The 20288-nt window shown below is 38.4% G+C and overlaps 1 protein-coding gene across 1 annotated transcript in view; it reads right to left on the bottom strand.

The window, feature by feature from the left end:
• Positions 1 to 20288, bottom strand: part of LOC106616323 (kelch-like protein 5) — a 167729-nt gene that overhangs the window by 112375 nt on the left and 35066 nt on the right. The window lies entirely within an intron of this gene.

Genomic DNA, 20288 nt, shown 5'->3' with positions numbered 1-20288 from the left:
CTGTATTTACATCACAAGTGTTTTATTGGCCTAGTTTTGGCTACGAAGGGTATATTGAAATGAACTTTAAGGAGCATTATGTACATACATATATGTATGCTCAGAACATGCTTAGCCCAGCTATACTATTTTCGTTTCTAATGTGGGGAGATAGCAATAAAAATTCATAACAGTATATTTATGGACCTATATCGAAATTATGATTATTATTATTGTCATATAAAGTGGCGAAATTTATTTGCAAAATATCGCTCCGACTAGACGCGGAAATGCCGATACACACCAGTTACTCGTCTCCAATGATTGTATTGACAGTGTTGTGTAAAATATTTGAAATGAGATATTCTTTTGTATTAGAAAATCAACAAAATTAACAAAACGAGGATATTTTAAGCTAAGTTGAGACTAAGTCGCGTTAAGTTAATGTAAGTAACGTTAAGTTAGGTTGAGACAATACTATCCACATATTTTATTATAAAAAATTATATAACATTTTATGTTGGTTACGTTAAGTTAAGTAAAGTTATGTTAAGTTAAGTTAACTTAAGTCAAGTTAAGTTACTTTACATTAAATGTTGAGTAAAGTTAGAATAAAATAAACATTTTTATGCCACTTTTTGCTTAATACAAAAATAGTTGTATAAAGTTTGAGCCTATTTTAAAAACTTCAGGCCATGCTAAGTTGCTAAAACATAAATTACGTACATCTATGTTAAGAAATCTTAAGCAATTGTCGTTTTTATGCAAACTATGTTTGGAATGTGGATTTTTTGAGCTTGTACAAAATAAATTTTTCTTTCAATCTTAAGGAGATTAGTTGAGTTAAATAGAATATTCTGTGATTTGTAAAGTTGGACTATGTAATGGTTTATAAGTTTAGCACCAAGGCTGGGTATAAATAGAGTAATGCATGTCGCATGTTGCGACGACTAGAGCTATGAAACTGAATGCATGTTAAATTTAATACTTAAAGATAGAACTCCCAACCTCTTGATGAAATACCAAATTGGAAGATCAGAAAGGATAAGCGAACGTAAAGGTATCTTCACTGGTATACTTTGGAAATAGTGGATATAATATTTTTCTTTCGTTCGCGCGAATGGTGAGGTAGTTTAAATGAAAGCTAATATGGATAGCGAGAAAGAGCAATGCTCCATGAGTTTGAATGTGCTCTTTATACTCATCCTAAGTTCAAAATTGTCACATTTTGTATGGAGCATCGCATTCAGTCTACCTCTGCTGTCCGTTGAGTACACTTATGTTGAATGTTTGGTCGTCTTAAGCGAGCTTTTCCAATTCCTCTAAAATATTACTCTAAAATCACTGCCACTTCCCACAGACTTTTCTTCACGTAAGACATTTTGTTATCACGAAAAATCTACAATATACATTTCTAAGCAGTGAAAGCTCTTTTTTTTCTAACTATTGAAAGTTTCGATATAGTGAGTTTAGCTGATACTTTCTCTTTTCATTCCTGCTACTTTACACTTATTTAATGGGTATTTAAATAAATTGGCATTTTCAGCTCCAAAAAACTATGCCCGCTTGGCGATCTAAAATGAATCAAGCCAATTTTTGATAACCTATTCTGATATGAACCATATTCCAGGACCGGACGGGACCGGAACAAATGTTAGTAAAAAGAGACAAGTTTTGGGCTGTAATAAGAGTAGGGCAAAACTTCCCATCCACTTTTTCCAAGTAGTGTTTAACCGGTCTTGCAACATGAGGCCGCAAATTCCGGTAATTTTTCAGCAATCGCACGCTTCAATTTGATGAGTTGTTGTCGGTAATGTTCCCCATTATTGGTTTCCCTTGGGCTTAGGAGTTTATAATACAGCACGTTCTTCTGATCCCGTCGTAAATCTTTGACGTCATATATATTCGGATTTATTGCCGTGCCGTTGATTTGTTTGCTTGGCCAAATTTCACATAATGATCGCGAGTGTACCGATCTCGGGGAATTATTATAGCAGAGTAAAGCTGAGTAAATCTTTCTACGAACAATGGAAAATATCAACAAAAATGCTGATAAATAACACACTACTGTATCATAATCCTCACACTAATTTAATCCACCGTTTTTCAATACTCGACGACGATAAAGTGCTTCCCTTGGCGGCAGCACATATGAATATGAATTGGCTGTAAGTAGCGCCACATGCAGGTCCTTTAGAGCATGTACTCGCCCACTTACTACTGTATAAAATTGTTATGATTATTGGTTTGTGTATAAATTATGACAACAACAACAACGACTACTGTAGCAATAACAATCAACGCAACGTTTCTATTGAATTTGGGGGTCATGCGAATGTGATAACAGCAACATCCGTTACATAGTTACCGACCGTTATAAGAGATACTCATAAATAAACTCATATGAAACACATACATACACACGCACATATGAAACGCATTGTTGTTATGTCGTAATAGCGTGAAGATTTGCGCAAAAGCTGCAGAATTACAAACATCATAAGCATGCATAAATATAACGGCGATGGTATGTACGCAACTATAAGCGTTGTTGTTGTAAATATATTTGTTAGAATGCTAAGAAATTTTACTAGCTACAAATAGTGATGCGAAGCTAGTATTACTAATGCTTACCAATGTCTACTCACTCTTCTGTGGCATCGATATCTTTCAACAACAACATCAAACGTATGTATAATCTTGTGTGGGTTTTTATGAGGGTTCACTCGCATAACTCAATATCCGATTGTTAGCTGAGCAAGTACAAGCGGAAATGTGGACGAAGATGTGTTCTGAAGATAGTGAACTCAAATATGCCAGTTCTATGCGCCTTAAAGTAGGCAAGTAAAAAATTTTGTTGTTTTATATTAAAGTCATATGCTTTAGTTTTAAGTTTGTGTGATTTAAGTTGTTATCTCTTATTATCACTTTAGAGGCAACCTAACCTATGGAAAGAGGTATGTACTAGAGAACATGAATTGATCTCGAAAATGTTTAAAAGATTTTAAATACTTCAGTTAAATTTATTCATGCTTCAGTCATTATTTGTAAAGTCGGATAATCTATCCTCATTCATAATGGCGTTATGAGGGAAGTGGGATGCGGTTCGATACCAGCCACTTTCAGCTGGTCGTCAAGACTAGACACATGAATAAAAATACATATCATAGAATGGGCGGGTGCCAAAAATAACCGATTTTTAAATGTTTCGCCAATTGTGCCAAAAGTGGTTTGTAAAATTTAAAGCGTTGATTTTGACTTGGAAGGCAAATACCGTTCTGGACGGTCAAAAAATTTTGGTGGTAAGAAACTGGAAGCATTTCTTGTTATCGACTATCCTAGAGCTAAATTCCGATAAGACGGATATGGTACTCTTTACTCTTTTACAAGGAGGTACGAACTCCCGACGTGAAAACCCCCCAGGCTCAACGGGGTTGAGTTAACAATTAAGGAGCATAACAAGTACTTGGGAGTAATTTTGGATAGCAAACTTATGTGGAAACTGGACGTGCAGGAGAGAGTGAAAAAGGACAGTGGTGCTCTCTATGCATGTAAGAAGACTCTAGGGTCTACATAAGGTCTATCACCTGGCCTCATATATTGGTGTTACACAGCGATAGTCAAGCCAATCTTGCTTTACGATACTTTGGTAAACCTTTGTCAGAAAAATTTCATTCAGAAAACCATTGGAGCGGATACAGTGACTCGCTATTCTTTGCATAACGGGAGCGCTAAGAACCATTAAAACGGCGGCATTAGAAAGGTTACTCAACCTACCAACAATCAACATTGCTGTGGAAAGTTCTGCAACAAAACCAGCTGCAAGATTGACGGCGTTAGGTGAACTCTCCACAAAGACCACATACATTCATGTTTTATTTTGGAAAGAAGGTTTCAGGTCACAATGGAAGAGGGTGGATGGCGAAGGAGCATACGACTCATCAGACGGATCAAAAATCGGTAATGGGGTGGGATTCGGAATCTATTGCTCGGAGCTGGTCCCCAGATGACCCATCAAGCTTCCGGAATACTGCAGTATCTTCCAGGCGGAAGTCAAGGCAATAATCTCACATCGGATCATGTCAGATAATGTCCTTAGAAGGTTGAGAGACGTATCAGGGTAAAATAGAATGCCTTAACTACATGCAGGATAACCCAGATCACTCGCTGCTTTTTACCCACCTGGGCTCGAAAGGAGTGGCGGACGGCTGCTGCTCATGAATGGTCATAACTTACTGGCATCACAAACTAGCCATATGGACATTAGTAACGATGACACTTGCAGAAAGTGTAGAGAAGTAGGCGTGAGAGAGACGCTGGAATAGCTCCTTCGCAAAAAGCATTGACTTCCATTATAACAGATAATTCACAGTAAATTAACTAAGAAACAGTAGGTCTATGTATGGTGTTCAGCCGGGCACTATAACATAACCTAACCTTGTCGTGGAGGGTTTGGGTATAAACTCCTACAGGAACCGAATATCTAGGATATCGAATGTAAAGTTGTAGATAATAAATTTTGTACGTTTTACAATGAGCAAGCTTGCAACGTATTGAAGAAAGGACCTTACTTTCAAGTGTTTTCCCCTCCAACAGGTGTATATTCGGATTTGATACTTTGTCTCCAAACATAATAAATAAATGTTACATGAGCCCAACCCTAAAAATATTAATGTTGGACTCAATTTATTGTTTACCACTTACGAAGTTGGGTGCGGATGTTTTGCTGATATCTTTACTTGTATGAAATAGAGGTTCATGGCAATGTATGTAATATATTATGATTGTTGCATTAGTTGAACATGACCAGTGTCTTTACCCAGGCAGGTGACGATTTATCAGGAAACCCAAATATTGAATTTTAAGCAAGAAATTTCCTCATTTGGTTGGCCTTTCCGCAACCAAGTACATTGAAAGGCACTTTTAGGCTTTAAATTGGGAATTTGTGGCCTAAACTTTCAAAATTACCTACAAACACATGCCATATAAACAAACATACATCCACTGAGCGTGGCATTGTGCCAGCAACACAGCTAGAAGAGGCAAAAAGCAGAGAAGGTTATATTAGCAAGCAACCCTGAACAGCCAACCGCTCATCCACTCAACAAGTCCAAAGCAGCATAATCAAGAGGAGATTATGTAATTAGTCTGCAGCTGATTGATGAGCGCTGGCAGCTGCACAAAAAAACGTTACGACCACCAAACCTCGTCCTCCAACTCAGCCATTGCCTGCACACTGCTAGCCGGAGGGGTGTTAAAGACGGCGGAGGACATTTTCTGGACAATATTCATTTAAATATCTTCCAGTTTACAGGCATACGATGGGTGGTCCATGATGACACTAACAAAAGCACAACAACAGCAGCAACAACAAGAATAGAAAATCAAATACAACAAACATCACAAAGTGGACAAAACAACAATCAAGCTGTGTATAAATAAACAAAAACAAGTCAGGTTCTGTTGTTGCTTTGGATGCTTCTAAAGCTTCTTCTTACTTCTTTAAAGCCTGCAAAATACTTATACACACCCGAGTTAGACGGCAATTGACACCACCCATACGCTTGAGCAGGCTCGAGTACTCTACGGCAGGCCAACCAACAAAGCGACCAGCAACGACTCGCCGCCTAGCCTAGCCGTCCAACCAGCTCGTCGTGGCATTCATTTAGCTTGATTTCCACAAAAGCCGCTTTATCAAGGATATGCAAATAACCTTAATTCGAAAATGATTTTTAATAGGATCGAATGGAATTAGTTTATTACTTTTAATGAATTTTTTATGTCGAGCATGTCGCCGCTGCCACAGTCGGCCACTGTCGCCATCAGCTTCATCATTGCCACCAGAGTCACCATCTCCGTTATTTCCTTTATCGCCATTATAGCTATTGGCCAGCTCGGTTCGGTTTTCATTTATTTCCCTCAACACACAGACAAAATTGAATGAATGAGCTGGGCTTTGCTGCGGATGACGAAGATGATGAAGTCATTACCTAGAAAGTGTGTATTTTAAATTGACGTCCCCTTCCCCTAATCGGGGAAGGTGTGCGCCTTGGCAGTCAGTGAGTGGCTAATTTGTGTGTGGCTACATGGGTTATTGATTTTATGGCTGCCACATTTACGTAGTTCCCCTCCGCTGCGCCACTTCTTAATGCTTTCACCTCACCTCACCTTAGCCTCCGTCGTTGGATACTCATTAATTTTACGATGTGGTAAACAAACTACTCAAGTAAACAAGAAATGTTGGCGCATAACAAATTCAGCTGGTACTCGTAGAAAATGCATGAAGCAGGTGCGGTACGCCGGGTGAGTTGGAAAATAAGGAAATTAATGCTTTTCGAAGTGTAGACGCATTGAAAGTGGATTTTGAGTAAAGTAATATAAAAGAGTTTAAACTATGCTCGGTTTATTGGTTTACGAAAAGCAATTTTGTTTACTTTTATATGTGTGCTCATGTCGATTTTTGTTTATTTATAAGTATATATTATATTTACACGCGTTCCATATGTACATAAACTAATTTTTGCATGTTAGATCAACTGTTATTTGTTTTCAGTAAAGAAAATATTTAGAAATATATACATACATGAAATGTTCCATATTTATATAAATAATGTTGTAGCTTTCGTTATTTAATGCCTTTATTGCCATAAGTCATGTGACAATGTAAATATAATTAAGCTGCATTTGCTGTTCTCATTCCGAATTTGTTGAAAATAAATATTTAATATTTGTTCAAAATATATTTTCAAAATTTATTGACTTCGTGGAAATATTTGTGGCACACTTATTTAAAAAAAAATACCGCAAATTTAATGTCACCTTTAGGCGCGTAGAGGTAGATGTTCCATCTGTTTTGATATAGAAATTAGCGCCCATTTCTCATCACTGCAAGACTCTAACCAGACTTTTTACCTTATATACACTTCAGCAATTTTTTTTCCTTTTCCCATGACCTAAAAAAAGTTCACGGGATTCAAGTAGTAGGTGATGTGTTTTCAGCAAAATTAGATACCAAAATCGCTTTCCGTTTACCAGATCACTGCTGTGCCTTCCAAGTAGAGATCATAGCAATCAAAGAAAGTCTTGTTGTTCTGACAAGGATTGTGCTCAGAAAAAATAATATATTTATTTACCGTACATATAGCCTAGTGGCTTTGAAATCACTAAAGTCTCCTTGGGTTTCGCCAAAGTTAGTTAAAGAATGCCTTGATCTCTTAGTGGATCTATCAACAGATTTCACGACAAAATTGTAATGGGTTCCAGGGCATTGGGTAGTGATATCCCTGGTAACTGTGAAGCAGATGAACTAGCCAGAACAGGGGCCACCCTACAATTAGACTCTGAAAAGGAGGGAATATATACGCCTCTGGCCGCTAGTAGATATTTTATCGACGCACAAGTTATAAATTTAGATGAGTCTCGGTGGAGTCAATCACTGACTTGCTCAACAAGCAGGCAAACGTGGCATTAATGGAGCAGGGGCCGCACATGTCGACTATTCAAAATTCAAAAGGACTAACATAAGAACTCTAGTAGGAGTGCTAACAGGTCATTGTCTAATTAGCAGACATGCCAGCAGACTAGGTGCACCATACAAGGACTATTGTAGAAGCTGTCTAGGGGTGGAAAAAGAGGAGACTGTAAAACATCTTCTATGCGAAGCTCTTAACAGGAAAAGAATAGCAACTATTGGTCGTCGGTTCCTTGACGACGTATCAGAAGTTGCTAATGTAAAATTATTTGTACTGATGAGCTTTATCGGAAGCACCGGATGGTTCAGAGGGGAGACGATAGAGTGAGGGGTTATTACTCCCGGTGGTATCACAATGGGCCTACTTATAGTCTGGGCCTGGCACCAAGTTCTTACTACCTGTTCCTGTCTACGGCCTTTTAAAATGCCAACAAATTATCGAACGAAACGGTACATATTTCACCTACATCGGATCATTCTAAATATGCTAAATAAGATAGATCTTCAAATTCATGCGAAAATAAGAACTTCTTTCTCTATTCATGTATAGTATTAAATGGATGATGTTAGATTGCTCTTATATTAGTGGTCGGCATTGTCGGTTTTATTTTTGATCTGAATCATTCTATTTCATTATTCCTTCTATTTTACAAATACTCGTACGACTGTCAAAACCTTCATTTCGGTATGAAAAAATCTGTGACATCAAATACCTAAATATCTTCTTCATATGTGTTTTTCGGAAACTCGCTAGAACTCAGATACAATGATACGGGTTTTTTAAAGCTTTCGTCGGACCTTCATTCACATGGTGTGACTGTTGATATTAATATTTAGTTCACAAGTCAGTCTCAGTAGAAGCTAGTTATGTGTAATGGATTTATGTTACAAGCGGTTCGATGTAGCTGGAAATGGGTTGAACATTTGTTTGGCTTTTATTTGCTGAAGCGTTGGTTATCTAAAAAAATTTAGACTTAATTGAAATACTAGTTTTACTGGCTTACTAGTTTCACTATAGATCTTCGCTCAGTACTTAAAACTTAATTTTTTGGTCTGTGGTGATAATTTAATATGAAATTGTGCTGAGTTCAATCTCTGCACATCCAACTGCACATTTTAATAATTCAAAATAATTATCGCTCGCTGTCACACACAATAAACACTGTCAGTAGCGCATCCAAGCTTTCGCTAACTCAACACAGATTTTCAATTAGCTACAAGTCGAGTTGAGTGCTGCATGTGATAAAAAGAAAGAAGCAACGCAGACAAATGGAGCAGAATGTTTAGAATATATTTACAAAACCAAAACTATATTTTTGATACATTCTCGCTGCAACCGCACGAACGTGCGAAGCTTTCGTTGACTCCTACCTCAAATGTTCCGTCTTCGACCTGCCTGTCAGTACCTATGTGTGTCTGCCCGTACATATCGGACATGTCATTTGCAAGTAGTGGCTCCAGCGGCTGACTGGTGTTGTGGCAGCGAAATGTTGCACTTTACTTGGCAACCATCACCACTATCCGAGCTATAGTAAATCCTTAGCTCCCTTTTCACTGTGTGGCAAAACTATTGAAGCTGGTTTTTTAACTCATTTGGTTGACGGCCTTGCTACCTGGCTGCTTGCTTGGTTGACTGCTTGGCTCAGTAGTTGGTTAGTTAGTTAGTTGGTGGGCTGCTTGACTTGTCGGTGGCTTCGAAAATGTGTTGGCTTGGGTAAGGTTAGCCGGTAAGGTTGGTTGCTGTTCTGTCTTCCTGCTTCCAGTATTCTTGTCTGTCTACGTGCTTTCTTGCTGCTGTCGCAGTCTTCGCCTTATCTGCAACTATCTGCCATCCGCTTACAGTACAACCACAATAACTCCAACGTGTACACCTTGATTCTGTGTCCGCATTATATGAATTTCCTTAATTGTTTCGGTTAGCCGCACAATCCATTCGCAGAACTTTGCATTCACAACATTTAAAATGCAAAATAACAGGAAGAGTTGCACGTACAAGAGGATGTGGCATGGCAGCGGTCGGTATGCTGTCTACTACTCTGCTGTAGTCAATACATGCTTCTTCTTGGTCGCCTTTTTCCTGTACAGGGCTGCATTCGACAACGACGCAAAAGGTAAACCGCAGTAATACAAATCAAATTTTGTTGTGCGGCTTTAAGGTGGCTTGACGGCAGCAGCAAGAGCCACAGCGGCAGTGTTGCTAATCCTTCTTGCCACGGTGTTGCCGCAGTTGCATACTCACATCCAAACACACTATCACAGTGACACCCACGCACAAAACAGTTCTAGTCACAGGTATATATATTTAAACGTAATGCACTTTGTTGCCGTAGTTGTTGTTGTGGCAGCTGTCATTGCGGGCGTCAAAATCGCCTTTTTCAGGGTGTTCGTGCGAATGTGTTGCTGTTATTTCACATTATTTTCTATTGTTTTTGTTATTTCATATTAGTTTTCTTGTTGTTATTTCATATTATGTATTGTTGTTGGTATTTGGCATCGTGTTTTGTTGTTGTTGTCGGTTAGAAATGTCATTGTGGCAGCATGCTGTAATATTTTGAATTTTGTTGCGCTTGCAACGTGCTTCACCACCTTTAGTTCGTGCCACAACCACAACAACAACAACAACAACAACCACAACAACACCAACAACAACGACAATAACTCAACGATGCTGTAGCAAGCTAACAAAATATATTTTGAAATCCACTGACAGTTTTGCACGCAAAATTTCATAAATCCCGAGCACGAGCTCGCAAGGATATGCGCAGCGAAATCCTTGCCCCAAAACTTAATGTATATATAGAGCGCATATATGTAAGTGTGTACGTGGCTTTGTGCTTTAAATTTTCCTTTCATTGATTTTGTTGGTTTATTCTATTCGAAGTCGTTTCTGGTCTCCATGCGAGCTGCGTGCTCAGCCATTCATATTTTGCCAATTAGTTATTCAAGAGATGTGGCCGACAATTGGTTGAATTTCGGTCCAAATTATTAAATATGAAGTTATTTCAAACACACACAAAAATAATTTCTTGACTGACTGCCGACGACTTTAATCTGTCTTAATCGAAATTGTGCCCTTCGGCGAAAAATTTTCAATTTATTGTTTGGCAATAAGTCAGCGTCTGAGAAGCTAGAAAAAAGTGGGATGAAAAGTTGTATAAGAACACAATAATTGAGAAAATATAATTAAATTTAAATACTGACTCAACTCTTTTCTCTCAATGGAAAGAGCTTGCACAGGTAAATATCTGAATTATAAAAGAATGCAAAGAAGGTTTGTGGCCGACAAAGTCCATAAAAACAAAGTCACCTCGCTCACTACTTTTACTCAGCCAGCAAGTATAATTCAAGCCAATGTGCTTTGGGAAATATATTTTTTTATTTCTTTTCCTCAGAAGCCTCCATTTAACGCTTATTGGAAGTGGTCGAATTGCTAAATTGGATTGAAGTTTATGAAAACACGCTTGCTATCTCTTCTTCTCGCATGGGTGGCAAAAAGATTAATCGGTATTTCAAACACTGATGAGGCTTTCCTTTTCTTTCTCATTGCTATAGTTGTAGACTGACTGGACACTACTGTTCATTGGGTATACGTGTGAATAGGCCGAAAATATTGTCTGGCCGTTAAGTGCTGAAATTATACGGAGGAAGTTGAGGTAAAACAATCCAGGCATTTTTTCTTTTACTATCTAAAGTTCGCCACACTGAGGTTGAAATATCTCGGAAGACCTTTGGCGAACCTAGTGAATTGGCTAAACTTTCTATTAACCGCATTAAGAAAATTGTGATAGGTTTAAAGAAGTTCCTAACCTCTTTTCACATATTCTCCAATTTCGCTCACAGTAGCTTTTTTGTTTAGTAAAAACGTTATCGACTTTAACATTGTCCATTCTGTTATACCACATAGGAGTATAATGGGTGAATATCTTCAAAGATTTCTGCAGCTCTTTTGTGATCGTTTAGACCGAAGCAGAAATTGGCAAGGCTTTTCTACAAGGAAACAGAAGGAAGAAATATGTAAGAGGCACACAGAGAATATCAATCTATTAACCGAAGTTGTTCGCAGATTAAATTTGAAATAAAATTGAAGGTTGGACACTGTAAGCGAATACACACGGTCTGCTTTTAGATAGGTCTTAGGATAGAATGATATGGATATGCTTTGACGTTATTCGTAAAGTGTATCTTGTCACTTGCTGTCTAAAATCTGGTGAAAGAAAAATAGTTACGTGGTTGTTGTATAGTATCTGGTCTTTCTGTTAGTGTTGCGAGTAATTTGTACTTGATTTATTTGTCTACCAGATCGTTTTGAATCACAGGAAAGATCTCAACTAAGTTTTGGACCACTGTAAAATATGTCGCACTCTGTTCGGTTTTTATATCTTAAACAAGTTATATTTGGTATGCCACGAAGTTTGTAATGCGTAAAAGGAAAACGTCGGAGTTCCCATATTATATACAAATGTATAAATGAACAGTGTGACGCGCTAGGCCGATTTAGCCACGCCCATCTGTATACCCACGAACTTGTTCCTCAGTTTTTGAGATATCGATTTAAAATTTTCCACATATCTTTTTCTTCCCAAGAAGGTGCTTATTTGTCGTAACCGACGATACCGCACCACTATAGTATATAGCTGCCATCTGCCCCAAAACCTATATTCAATAGAACTGACTTGTCAGTCCTCCAAGTATCTGAGAAAAATCATGCTGAAACGAATTAATTTCAATAGAACAAAATTAGAGAAGTTTGTGTATTTAGAAATCGTTTACATTCATTTTGGTATTGTAGATGGACTTGCAGGCTTTAAACGGGCGGACGGCGAATTTATGCTGGAATAATTTTATTTCATATAGTAAATATGCTCGCGGGCTTCTCATTGCCTGCCGTTGAATAATACCATTAATTTTAAGCAGATGGGAATCGATAGTGGAAGTTTATATAAGATTCGTCGGGGTTATTAAACAATAGATATGCTTAAAGGCCAAAAATGTAAGTATGAAATGACACAAGTAAAAATCCAAAAGCAGAACTAGTAAAAAGATGACGGAACGATTTAAATATTCAATAAGCTAACCCTTTTGACCTCCACTAGCCATTGAAAGAGCAAATATGTTCCATGAACTGGGCGAGTTGCCCAAAAACAAAAGGACGTGACGTAGAGATGGTATGGAGTAGCGAGCGCCGCAGTAGCACTGAAATGAAATGTAAATTTTTAATAAGCGTTTTTGCTAATGGCTATTTGTGCTGCTCAACGCTCAAACTGGTGAGCTGGAGTGTCATCAACACTCACACGGACGCGGCAAACGGTTTGCTGCACAGAGACCGCCAAGCCAGCCAGGCGCTTGACGTTGAAAGAGAAAAACAAAGTAACTGGTTCGATTGTAGCAAAGTTAAAAAATGTCGAAGAGCGAGATAGGAGGAGAGTAGGAAGGGAGTAGGGCTGGCAGCCAAGTATAGCCAGTAGAAAGTAATTTTCTAATTTAAAAATTCATTGAACGAAAATTCATTCAAAATTGAAAAATTGTTCGAGTTGCATAAGCAAGCGAAAGTAAAAACGAGAAGCATGAAGAGTAGCACGTTGTAGGTGTTGTTGTCATCAAGATGGATGAGCAGACACTTACGCTGATACAAACTTTATGATACTTAAGCGCATAGAAATGGCTGCCCTGCCAAAGGATACTCGCAGTTCGGCAGTTTTTTTTTGTTTTTGCTTCCTTTTTATGTGTTTTTGTTTTTGTTGTTGTCTTTGTGTTCATCCATTTCGAGGATGCCACATGGATGAGTTGCTGATTGGTGGTGATCAATTCGCGTTGCTTTTGCTTTTGCAGCGAAATTTCTGCTTCAACGCCGCTATTTAATGAACACCAGCCATAACAGCAACAATGAAAATGAAACAACAACAAGTGTAAAAAATAAAAGAACAATTGCTTATTCATTGCGTTGCTATTGGAATGCAACGCCTGGTGGCTGCCATTGGCGTGATGCAGCGGAAAAAGGATATTCACAATTAACGCTTGAGTAGGAAAGCAGTTTGGCGAGATTTTAAAATCATACGCAGAGGAGGGGCTGTTTTCAGTGATCCCAACTGGAAAGATAAGAACAGTTTGTTGCGCGTTTGGAGTTTATAATACAAATTTAAGTTCACATATGTATAAATGAAGCGTGGGGATTTCTGCTATTGTAGCGAAAGCTCAAAGCTTACAAAAAGCTTGTTTAATAATGAAGGCGAGTCAAAAGTTTCCAAAGCATAGCTGAAACCACACAATTTCAATATTGATCCTCCATCGAGAGTCGAGGACCTTTAATAACTAATTGTATCTTTTTAAAATTTAAGTGTAGAAGTCAGCTGAGTTCCACTGTGAGTACGCGAACTTTTATTCCAGTTTTTCAAAATATTTAAGGATCAGATAGATTTAATTTAAATAGAAGCTTTTTATCATAGGCTGACTGAGCATTCACTCCGACAGCAGAAGGCCAATATTAGCGCTTAGCTCGCTTACTGTGCGGTCAAAGCTAGTTAAGGTGTGTTTCTCGTAGCAGAGTCGATGGTAGCTGCAAAGCCGATGAGCTAGCCAGAGAGGCCTTCCTTGCACCGCTGACATTGGATGTCGACTGGCATCTTGCGTTCTATTTTCGTTCGGTTTTTACTGGACATTATCCAATAGGCATTCATGCTGTAAGGCTAAAAATCCAGTCGGACGAAAGTTGTCAAGGTTGTGTGGAAGAGGCTGAGGTGGAAACATCCAGACAATTTATTCTCCATTGTCCAGTTTTTGCAAGACTGAGATTGAAACAGCTCAGCAGTCTTACCGTCCAGCCGTTTCAACAAATTTGTGATAGGCTTAAAGCGCTTTGTCGATTTGTGAGGGTCTTATGATGAATCAAACATGAAAGCTTACATAAAGATCTACTATGTAGGTAACGGGTTAGCCAATATCATTTATCTGGTACTGAAAAAAATTTCTTTTGAAATTTCAATGGAAATTTAATGTCAATAGAACTCGGAACTGCGTCTGCTTAGTACACGAATACGCCCGTCTTATTATTAACATTGTCTACGCTAATAGGCTTTGAAGTTCAGCTGTTAGAGCGTTCAATAAGAATGGTTGCAGTGTCATCAGTCATCACTCAATGCCGCTCTACCGCTCTGACTACCCCCATATTCTCACTTAATACAGAAGTTCTGAAATGGAAAAGCTAAACATTTTTTATCATACTGATTTGTTGTTGCAAAAACGAATTGCGGCATACAAATAAACACATGCCACGATTGCTGCGATGGCTTTTTGTGTACCATGCTGATTTGGTAAAACCTTGAGAAAATACTTCATCATTTATCATCTCATCGAAATCTTGACGAGCAGCAAAACTGTTGACTGACAATGAGCGTCTGCCAGAACAAATGCCGACCCCAACAACAACAACAACACAGCATTTAAACAACATTTGTACACCACAAGCATAATCCTCCTTTTTTAATGCGTCTCTGCTGCACAGCCTTACGCTTATCGCCGGCGAATTTTGGCTTTTGTACGCAAATTACTGTGTGGCACCACAAGCTTTAGAAAATTTGCTCCGCCGCACATCTATCGCTTTCCTAATATCTCATGACTCTCCCCACTCCACTGCTTCAAGCTTGCGCGAGATAAATTACCAAACACTTAAGTTGGATTCGCGAGATTTTTATCGCTCTTGCCACAAACGGCTCCCTCACACCTCACTGCGTTCTGTGGCAGTTCACCGCGTGACTGACTGCTTGCTTTGACTTGACTGTCAGGGCATGGATTAAGCGATTCTCATTGCCTGCTGCACTCTGTTGCGCTTAACTGTCATTGTCGCCTTATAGTGTTATTGTTTGTGTTGGTGTGGGTACTTGTGAGGTGAGTTGGAAAAATGAAAAATATGCCAATTCATTTGGTTTAAATTACCCTCACTGTTGCGGTGTGTGGAACTGTTACTTGTCGCCTTAATGAGTTAACCTCCGCACCGGCTGCGTCTGAGTTTCTTCTGTTGTTTGCTGTATGGAATTTGTTTGATTAATTTTCTCCGATAACCAAAGCAGATAGCACAACTCACTTTTCATTTTTTAGTCGAGACAAAGTGTGTATATGTGTGTGTAGGCGAAACAGATTCATTATGTTTAAGAAAATGCAATAAATTTTGGTTGTAAGTTTAAAATGAAATATGTCTTTCCCACTACATCGATTCCTGAGGTGAAAGTACACGGTGTATCGGCCCTAATTTAATTCAAATAAATCATAGCGAGTGAAATTTCCCAACGTTGATTTTGATCCCTGCCCGGCCTGGTAAATGAAGTCTGGAACACAACGCGATCTTCTGAGTTAGTTGCTTAATGTCAGATTGGGATTTTTATTAGTCCTTTTTACTTTGAAACCCTGTCGTTTAATGTGTTTCCAGAAATTTCCCCAACCAAATGTCAAAAATTTCATTCTGAGCGTCATCTCTGCTTTATTTACACACAGTAAATTCTCAAACAGTACCGAGGTAATTTTCTTCGATCTTCACACAGTAACGCACAGGATGATAATGTCACCAACATGATTTTGAAACCAAAATATATAGAAAGATATAGCTATACAAGCAAACAATAAATTTGTTAAACTAGTAAGAGACCCCCTGTCGTCAAAAATATTAAACTTTTTTAATTCATTATAAGGTATGATCTATAAGTTTAAAACAGCTAGTTGGTTTATAAGAAGCTTTTTCTTTTTTAGAAAAGATATTTGTTTTGATGTTTGTCGGACCTTGGAATAAACAGCGGTCCTGCGGAGAGGCGGTATGCAACTTTAACTTCACTGTCTAACTAATTTTAACCACATCTTTATTTCACCTAAGGCCTTAATAACCAAGTTCCTCACAAAACATAAGGGATACATTTTAAAAATCGTCGAAATAAAATTTCGTGGAATCCCAGTTCTAGATATCACTCAGATCCTTATACTTACTATTAACAGTTCAGTTTAATCAATTAATGTTTGTCTATCAGCAGCGACTCCTACATTCTCAATCAAGACTTAAGATTGATTATATTATTTTATTTTATATTTACTGAGTACTAGGTAATACTAAGAAAGAGTTGTTGATTTTTGCTGCTGCAATTTTTTTAATTAAATTCTTGAGAAGCGTCTAAATAAATACTGGTAAGAAATCATGTACTGATTTTAACCTCTGCTCCTTTATCGACTATCGTATCTATCTGTTCCCTTCTACATATATACCCGTTTTTATGAGCATATAGTCGTATATCATCTACCATCTAGCAGAAACTCCACTCACCACAACAGTTGCCTGCATATGTATTGTGAAGGAAAAGGGCCAGCAGAGCAAGAAGCGCCAGCAGAAAGTAAGAATGTGAAGAGCAACACATAAAACTTTAGATACCACCCACTCTTTACCCAGTTTTCGGTCCGAACTGCTATATTCCATACTAAAACCACACATTGGCTCCTACAGCTACATTAGTCCACCAAGAAACTTCCTTTTTCCAGGAAATTTCCGTTATTCTCGCAAAAACGTATGAAAAAAACGCAAAGCAGACGCTGAAAAAGAAGCATAAAACCGAGTAACAAAAAGACATAGAAAAAGGGAGAAATGCCGAAAGCATAGACCAAAAAATAAAGAAACGAATAAAACGACCATTTGCAAGGTTTCGATGCACTTATAGAACGATACCCGCCTAACTGCACCCACCTCACCGAGTGCAATTCCATTGTAGTTTATGGTTGCCGTGGAAATGGACCCGCCTTTCTTACGTCTTAACGCCATTGTGTTGGTGCACTCGCATAGCGCACAGTCATCTAAAAGAGTGTAAGTGTGTTGTCGGCTCCTTCTCATACCGCTGTTAGCCGTCGGGTTGAATGCAATGCTTGACTTCACTAGCGGCTGTTTTGGTTGAGTTCGGCACCTACTTTCCGGTTTCCAGCGCACTCATCCAGTGGTTGGTATTGTAGTGGTTGTTAGCTGGTCGTTTCTCTGTGTCTTTTGCGTTTTGTTGTTTGGCTTTGAATTTCTTTTCGTGTCGGTTTTTATTGTTGCAGCATTGGACGTTTGTATTTTATTGCGCCACACTGCACCCAACTTGGTGAAGCTAAGTGGTGGCGCTGGGGTTCAGATATACATACAAGTGCATCAATCGCCATATTTCGAGTGGACAGTTGCAGTGGTGGTGCTAGTAGGGAATCGAAGAGGGATTTGGAAATTAGTCAGTGAAACACACCTAAAGATTTTTTCGAATATAAGGTAGAGAGTGTTGTCAAAAAAAGAGGACTCTTTATTTGAGTGCAAAATTAGAACTAAAATATCGTTCTGAAAGTCTGCTGACTTCATTATCGAGTCCTTACCTACTTACTTGAAATCAATCTCTTGAAACCACGTTGACAGTGAGTTTCCTGGCAAAAGTTTCCATATATTTCAAATCTATTGGAAATCTGTAGTAAACTTCTTAGCCAACTAGCGAAAATCGGTTTGAAAATTTATACTACCGGGTTCAGTGAACATCCATTAAGTACGCGTGTGGTTCATGACGTAGTTTTGTTGTAAAACAGAGCAGGTTTGGTTCAAGAACAGCGGAATTATCATGGAAGACGTTGCATAAACTGAAATCCTCAACCATAATCTCGAAAAATTCAATCCAAGATTCTACGACTTCTTTAAAGTGTCTTCAAAGTATTTCCACTCTACTTTCTTAGAAGCATTTAATTGTTCGAATGTTTTTTGGGATTTTCACTCACCTACCTATACCGATAGAGGTCGACATACTGGACCCATCCCTCTTTATTGGAAAATTCTCCCCGCATTCACTTGATTTTTCTTCTTCTACCATTTTTTTTGTTTTTTAATTTCACCGATTTCTTTTTACCCTCATTCATTTGGTGCGACGACCCTAAACCTTACCATCGCCTGCCGTCAGCCAATGCTGCTGTTTGCCCCCAATTTGGAGTTCCACCACTATCTGCGCATACACCAACAAAACCAGCCATGAACATGAGTGCCTCGCAACAACAACAGCAACTGCAGCTATTATGAAAGCATAAGGGAGAGCAGCAATAACAACTACAGCAGAAAAAACGTAGCAACAACTATTGTTGTAATGGCAACCATTTTGTAAGGACAGCAACAATTTATGTTGCAACAACTTTCAAATACAATTCGCAATGCAGCAATAACAAATGACGACTGCAATGTGCAAGAGCAGCAGCAACCAAGCGCGACGCCAAGCAACTCGGCGCAACTCAGCTCAACTCAACTCAGTTCGGCTTGGTTTAGTTCAGTGCACAGCTGCAGTCGGCGAGGTGGAACGGTCGCAATGGCAGCGAGAGCAGCAAGAGCACTTTGCGTACCTACACAACGACACACACACATATGTATGCAATGTAAGTGGAGTGTGTATGTGTATGTGTGTGTGAGGCCTTGGAGGAACAGCAGTGGCTGAAATGCTATAAACTTCGGTAGGATGTCCTGTGCAATGGTCGGAATTAATTTATTGCCATTCGCAAGGCTCTGACAAAAACAAAAAATACAATTGCATGTGCACACACACACACACATACATTTATACATGTGATTACACCAAGCTGTTTGGAAAGTTTATGTGAGTGCAAGTGCATATATTTGTGGAAAATTGGTCTTATTTGGCGCTTTGTTACATTCCGTTAAACCGTTATATTTGTATACATATACACAAGCACTTTCAAATGTATGTATGTGACCATTTTCCGTGACATATGGGTAAGCTTATGTCGGTATATTGGCTAGGCTTTAAAGTCTATTTATTTGTGTTTGTTCCGATTGTTCAGTTTGTATGACAGATATATGCTATATGTTATGCTATCTGGAATAAGGTTGAGAAAAGGCATGTCTTCCAAGAGAACAAAATTATGAAGACAATCATTACTAAACCAATTCTTCAATTAATAGCCAATTAAATATCTTTTAAGTAAAAAAATTTAGTCTGTGTTTGGTTTTCAAAGAAACTCTGGGAGCAGCTGGAACATCTGAATATATCGCCAATGGATATAGCATGCTTTTCAGGCTTTATGCCTTTCAGCACTTAAATATATATATATATATATATATATATAATATATATTGTATTATATCTTATCATAAGTTAATGTTAGTGGAACAAAGCTTTTAAAGTCAAAGCAACAGAAATCCTGATGTAGGGTTACACTCCCACATTCAAACTAAGGTATAACGGATGAAAATTTTGTGATCATTTTTGGAACTCTAAATTCTGGGAAAGCTATGTTTTCGCTAGCCGTCATGGACTAACGAGTCCTAGGGCGAATGGACTGCTTGCAAAACAAGCATCAATTCACTGCTCAAAGTCATAATATCGTGATAGGCCAAGTTTACAACCAATATGCAAACAGTGGTTCAATTATAAGGGTGTGTTGTATATGTTTGAGTAGTAAACATCCACACGTCGGATCACGGATCACAGGAACTTATGAAGCTGACGAATATTTCAGCCTTCATATAGCGGCAAATCTGCTTAGAATTCGTCGCAAACTCATTCTACTGACTTAAGAATCTACAGTAATGGACATAATACAGAAAACTTGAGTGGAATACTGGAATATCGTGCTAGTGATGTGATCCGTAAGCACCATCGTTGTTTTTCAAATATTAAAAGATAGGTTAATATTGAGATATGCACCGCGACCTGAAGTCTAGTAAATCCTCCACTATTTTTTAAAGAGGCATATAGTCACAGAAGCCTAATCAATTCCAGAATCGTGCTTGGTGTTAGCGAGACAATGTACTCCCTACTCGAATATATAAAACCTTGGAACTTACTCATGCTTTGGGCAC

This window comes from Bactrocera oleae, chromosome 5, assembly GCF_042242935.1.
Source record: "Bactrocera oleae isolate idBacOlea1 chromosome 5, idBacOlea1, whole genome shotgun sequence".
NCBI lineage: Eukaryota > Metazoa > Arthropoda > Insecta > Diptera > Tephritidae > Bactrocera > Bactrocera oleae.
This window is presented reverse-complemented; position numbering and strand designations above follow the sequence as displayed.